Source organism: Phyllostomus discolor, chromosome 15 (genome assembly GCF_004126475.2).
Source record: "Phyllostomus discolor isolate MPI-MPIP mPhyDis1 chromosome 15, mPhyDis1.pri.v3, whole genome shotgun sequence".
Lineage (NCBI taxonomy): Eukaryota > Metazoa > Chordata > Mammalia > Chiroptera > Phyllostomidae > Phyllostomus > Phyllostomus discolor.
The window spans coordinates 22,578,649-22,584,648 of record NC_040917.2 but is presented as its reverse complement, the minus strand read 5'-3'; positions in this window follow the sequence as shown (position 1 = coordinate 22,584,648).

The following is a 6,000-nucleotide window of genomic DNA, read 5'->3' as shown; positions in this document are numbered from 1 at the left end:
ACTCGGGCCTCAAGGAGTACATGAGGGTTTGGGTGGTTGCTTCTTCCTCTCACCCATGACAAGTTCCTCCTCTTTCTACCCCCTCACCTCTCGGAGGGAAGGCAGAGTGGGTCATTTCTAGTCTAGGGAGGGTTTCCGTTTCTAAGACACTTTCACTAAGCATCTGTTAATTAATTGGATGTTCACGACATCCTTATGAATTCATGTCTGTTTTCCAAGTCGGAAACCGAGGCACGGGGGCAAAGACGCTTTGCCCAGACCTTGCCAAGGTCACACCGCCAACTACCGACAGAAGCCAGAGGAAGCGTCAGGCCGTCTGTCTGCAACTCCGCGTGACAGGGACGTTGCCTCTGGGATCACTTCCGAGCACAGAGGGGACGGTGCCGTTGCAAATCGGGTCTCCCGTCATCGTCCCAAGTTCCCCCACGGAAGTTCAGAAAAGTGGGGGACCCTCTATTCCCTTTCCGAAGAGTCTCAGTGCAAACATACCCCGAGGTCTCTGAACATGTCTGTGCTTTTGAAACCTGTTTAACATACTTCTTAAGGCTTCCTAAGACCACATCCACTCCACCCCAGTGAAGCCTGCAAACATGTCAGAGCAGGAAGGATCGTCCCTGTTGCACATGTGATTAATCTACTCCTCCAGGACAGCTGCCGTGAGCAGTAGTTTTTTTTGACATAAAGCACGCTCGGGAACGAGAGTCGGTGTAGACAGACATCTCCGGCGCGTCAGAAGCCGCATTTTGAATTTTGAAGATCGTTCGTGCTGTCAGTCGATGGAGTCAGTCCCTGAGCAGCTTGAAATCCGGTTGCAGTTCGAAGGAATGTCTTGGTCGTGTTTCTCCCATAGGACGCCTCGCCCATATTTAGTTACCGAGCGAGCGGAGGCGCGTGCGGCAGCCTGGTGTGTCTCTGTGTTCCTAGCAACGGGCAGCCAGGGCCGAGCAGCGCTGGAACAGGACACCTCTGCATCTCGTCACGGGTGCCGAGGCCCGCGGGTGCCGGAGATTAATGAGCCCGAAGCCGGGACGAAATACTTGCCAGTGGAAAATATGCCCCCCACGAACAACACGGAGGTAAGTGTGGGCGCACACCGTGACACCGTGTGTGTGGGGCTGCGTAGCCTCGAGTTTTCGGGAAGTTTGTGTATGAAGTCATCAAAAACGAACACCATCACTGGAGGTAGCTGATGCTACTCTTTATTGTCTCCATTTTTTATTATTTTTATGGTGAACATTTCAAGGCCACTGGCTTAGGTTTTAAGAAATAAATTTTTTTAATTGAATCTTTACTCCATTTTTAGTTGCCAACAAATTTCCTTGACAATTTAAACATTTTTAAAAGTACAGTTACATATAGAAGTAGAGAAAGTCTCTGGGGATTTGTATATTGTGAGAGGCCGCTCTGTGTCGCGTGGGCCCAGCTCCCACTGGGAGATGCACAGGACCCACGCCCACGGATAGGTTCTCCCGTGGGGAATCAGGCCTGCAATGTACCTAGGCCACTTTGAGTCTTGCTTTTTGCTAAAACTCCCTCACCCTGAATTGAGGACACTTACTGCAAAGCAACTTCCTAAAAAACATGCCAAACCTTCCAAGGATGAGTGTAACCATCCAACTACTTTTGCCTTTTCATTGGCAAATCTCCCTCTTCTGGGATGTGATTAGCGGCATGGGCTCCTTTGTTTTCTGTAAAAGGTGACCACCTAAAGCGAGCCTGTGCATAGCTAATGAGGACCTTCTTGAATGTGCCCAGTAAGACAATAAAAGCTCTTTGGAGCAAGGGCTGAGGTTTTTGCTCCCCTTGAGAGAAAAGCCATGCTGTCCCTTTTCCTCCACCGGATTCAGTAATCGTGTGAATGTCCTATTTTCATCCATAATGATGTGACTCCATGAGCCAGGGTCCGCACCAGTATATACCACTGGGGTTAAACTGAAAACACTCTCTTGGATGAATTCTTTTTTTGTGTCCTCTAGTGAGGCTATGTTTATTGATGTGAGGGGAGGGGAGAGGGGAGAGAGAGAGAAACACTGATGTGAAAGAGAAACAGTGATCGCTTGCCTCCCGTATGCGCCCCAACCAGGGATCAAACCTGCAACCTAGGCGTGTGCCCTAACCGGGAACCGAACCCCCAAACTTTTGGTGTATGGGACGGCACTCCAACCAACAGGGCCACCCTGCCACGGTTTGGAGGAATTCATGAAAACAGTGGGGCAGTCAACTGCAGGACGGGTAACTTCCTCAGGTAGTTTTAATGCTCGCATCCATCGAGGGGCACAGGACCACTGTGTGGGAAGTGCTCTGGGTTCTGACGGGCCCCGTGAGCAACCAAAGCCGCTCGGGGAGAAAGGAAGGTGCGTGGGGTGGCAGTTTAGTGGCACCACCAGGTACGTACACGACTGTGGTGAGATTAGAGTGCACTTTAGGAAACTATGGGAACTTTGAGTGTGTGTGTGTGTGTGTGTGTGTGTGTATACATATATGTGTATGTATGTATGTATGAAGCCTGGAGAAGTGCAGGACAGAAGATTTTTGCGGCACGTGATGGCATTGGAGCCCATCAGCGACCCCCCGGAGACCCCGGGTGGCTGGAGAAGGATGGAGAGTGCTGTGCCCAGAGGAAGCCGTGCCAGCGCACGGAGGCCGGGGTGCGCCCGACTGTGGTACCCGCGGGGACGGCTGGCGGAGGGAACTGACACCGACCGGTGGTGCACCCAGAAGGACTCACTTTCATCAGTGTCGTGTGTGTGTTCAGAGTGTTTAAACTGGATCTACTCATCCGGAAAATCCAAACTGTAGAACATTCTGGAAAACACCTGGTCTGGGCCTTTAAAAGTGTCACTGTTTCAGCCCTGGCTGGTGTAGCTCAGTGGATTGAGCGCGGGCTGGAAACCAAAGTGTCGCAGGTTCAATTCCCAATCAGGGCACATGCCTGGGTTGCAGGCCACGGCCCCCAGCAACCGCACATTGATGTTTCTCTCTCTCTTTCTCCCTCCCTTCCCTCTCTAAAAATAAATAAATAAAATCTTTAAAAAATACCTTTATAAAAAAAAGTGTCACTGTTTCAAGTGACAAAAAGGCGAGACGACTGGGAGCAACGTGTGGTTCTTGACTACAGCCTCGAGAGAAAAAAGGAAATGACGGGCTACCAGGAACCCGATGGGTTAACTGGGAAAACTGGACAAGGGACCGAACGCTCCGTAATGGCACTGGACTGGCGTTACATTTCTCCTGAGTGAGATAAGGGGGGTGTCATCCCGGAGAATGCCTTTGATCTGAGGCCGAGCCCTCTGACGTGGCCGGGACGGAGCGTTACAGCATCGGCAGGGAATTCTCCGCGGCCCTGCGTGGCGCGGTCGTGCACACGCACATGCAGGAGAGGGGCAGAGCCGGCCAGCGGTGGACTCGAGGGAGCCGGCCGAGGCCACGTGGGTGCTTCTCTCACTCTTCCTGCAGCTTTTTGGCAGGTTTCAGCACTTTCAAACTAAGGAGGAGGGAAATGAATTCACTGGGAACGTTCAGATGTTCACAGAATTTTTACGGCCGCTTCTGTTTAACTGATGCTCACAGAACACCTGTTGGCGAGTGAGCTCGCGGCCGTGCTGCCCTGGGCTTGTGGCAGTTACTCTGGCGGGAATGTCTGCTTTCTGATGATCGTTAAACCGTGCAGCAACGCCGCCTGGCCATGTCGCGCCTGAAGTGACCGCCGTGGGTCACCGGCCGCCCCGTCTTCCTGAGGATAGCCTTGTGCGTTGTCTCCTGACAGTGCCCTCATCCCGGCCAGTGTCACCCCACGTTTTCTCGCCAACATTCCACTTTTTATTTCCTGGTGTTTATAGAACACTGCTCACAAATCTGTCATGAGACCGTTCAGTACATGTGTGTTGTGCATATTTCACACGCCTCGGCTTGGGCAGGCGCCGGCCCTGCTCTCGGGGAACTTGCGCTGTTACTGGTGACATGTGACACCGGCCAGCTCACGCCAGGAGATGTCCCACCAGGACAGAGTGGGCGTTTCTGTCTGTCTCGGGAATGACGAGGAAAGCTGGTGGGACTTTCTGGCCGCAGTGAGGCTGGGAGAGAGACACTTGGGTAGATTGTAGCGTGGCCGGAGTTTGGGCTATCCCCAGGGAGTGGGGGCGGGGCTCCCAGAAGCTCCCCAAAACGGGCGAGCCTCCTTACCCAGAGCCAGGCTGCCTGCTCCCCTCCTCAGTCACTCCGTTCGGGGGTTCGGTCACACGGGGGCTTGGGTGACCTGCTCCGTGAGGGCGTCTGAAAGGGCCCATTTACTCATAGTCTTTCCATCCCCTGAGCTGATTAATAGCGGCTCAAACGGCTAATTGAGGCTTTTTCCAGAGGAGTTTGTGGGTGTGCGCTGCTGACTCACTCACCCCCTCATATCCTGTCCCCGTTGTGACTTGAACTCGAGGGCCAGTGGGTTCAGCACCAGCCTGTCGCCACGGACACAGCCGAGTCAGACTTGGCCCAAGCGAAAAGCGTGGCTGTGAAGTCGCCACCTTCTACACAGTAACCTCACCGTTTTTCATGAGAACCCTCATTTTGTTTCGCCTGGCTTTACCTCCATGGGGGGGACATTAGCATGAACAGGAAATTCATCTCAGCATTCAACAGGATCCAAGTAATGTAGGCACGACATTGAAGCAAGATTGGCATCATTATAAATTGAAATCGTGGGTCACTTTACAGTGTAAACCTGGTAACCAAGGAGGATTCGTCAGGAAGTGGATATGGAGGTTATTATTACGGTTTTTTTAAAACACTCAGATCTCCCTTAAAATGGGACACAGAGAAATACAAACCAAAACCCCTAAAAGAACAACAGCCCCCCCCTCCCCCCGCCCAACTGTGAGGAGAGTTTCCACAGGCAGCAAGGGATTCCAGAAGCCGACTCCCAGGTGGGTGGGGGGTCCCATTGACTGTGAACTATGACGCGACAGGGAGTGGGAGAGAAGGGGGCGCACAGGGCTGAGCTGCGGGGCGTCCCGGAGCCAGACCGGTGGCAGGTGCATCGAGTGCGTTTCGAGACAGAGCATCAACCAGCACACGAGACAATAGACACGGATGGTTAGGAAAGGCAACACGAAGGGATCTAGGAAAATATTTTTAATCTGCACAGTATCATAAAATCTATCTGAGAATTTAATTTCAGAATGAAGATGCTGAGGACCTCAGGGTGAATAATTAAAGTTGATGATCTCCAACTCACTTTCCATACTGAATTGGAAGTTTATGTTGAAAGTCCTGTATGCACATATTCAAAAAGGAAGTGTAAAAATATCACCTTTAACAGGAACCTAAACAACAAAACAAAAAACAAGCAAAATATAACCAAAGACACTGAAATAGGGGATAGTCTGACAGTGACCAGAGGGGAGAGAAGAGGGAATTTCGGGGGGAATGGGTAGGGTTTACAGGAACAAATTCGGAGGACACATGGACAAAAACTAGGGGTGGGGGGTAATGGGGGAGAAGAGGGGAGGGTTGGGTGGGTGGGCTGGAATGGGAGTAGGTGGGAGAAAACTGTACTTGAACAATGATTAAAATAAAATTAAAAAAAAAAAAGCCAAGTAGGCCTCCCTTCAAACGCCACACAGCAAATTGCCAAGAACAGCAAATTAATCCACAGAATGCAAGAGGATGAAGGTGCTCTGGTAGCAGAAAGAAAAGTGATGGAATAGAAGAAACAGTCAAAGGATCAATAAGGTCCAAGTCGCTGTCACAGGAGAAGAATGAAATTGCCAAACCCTGAGCAAATGTTATCTGCAACACGGAAAGATGGAAAAGCTCTTCATTCACATCACTGCTTTCCATCCTAGTGTACTGGAGGCCCCAAGCAATAGACTAAGAAAAAGAAAAAAAATGTTAGCAAAGTAGAAAATAAAATTGACATTATTTGCAGAAAATATAATCACGTATATGGAACACTGAAGAGATTTTACACATAATTAGTATTGATTAATAAGAGAATTTAGCACACTT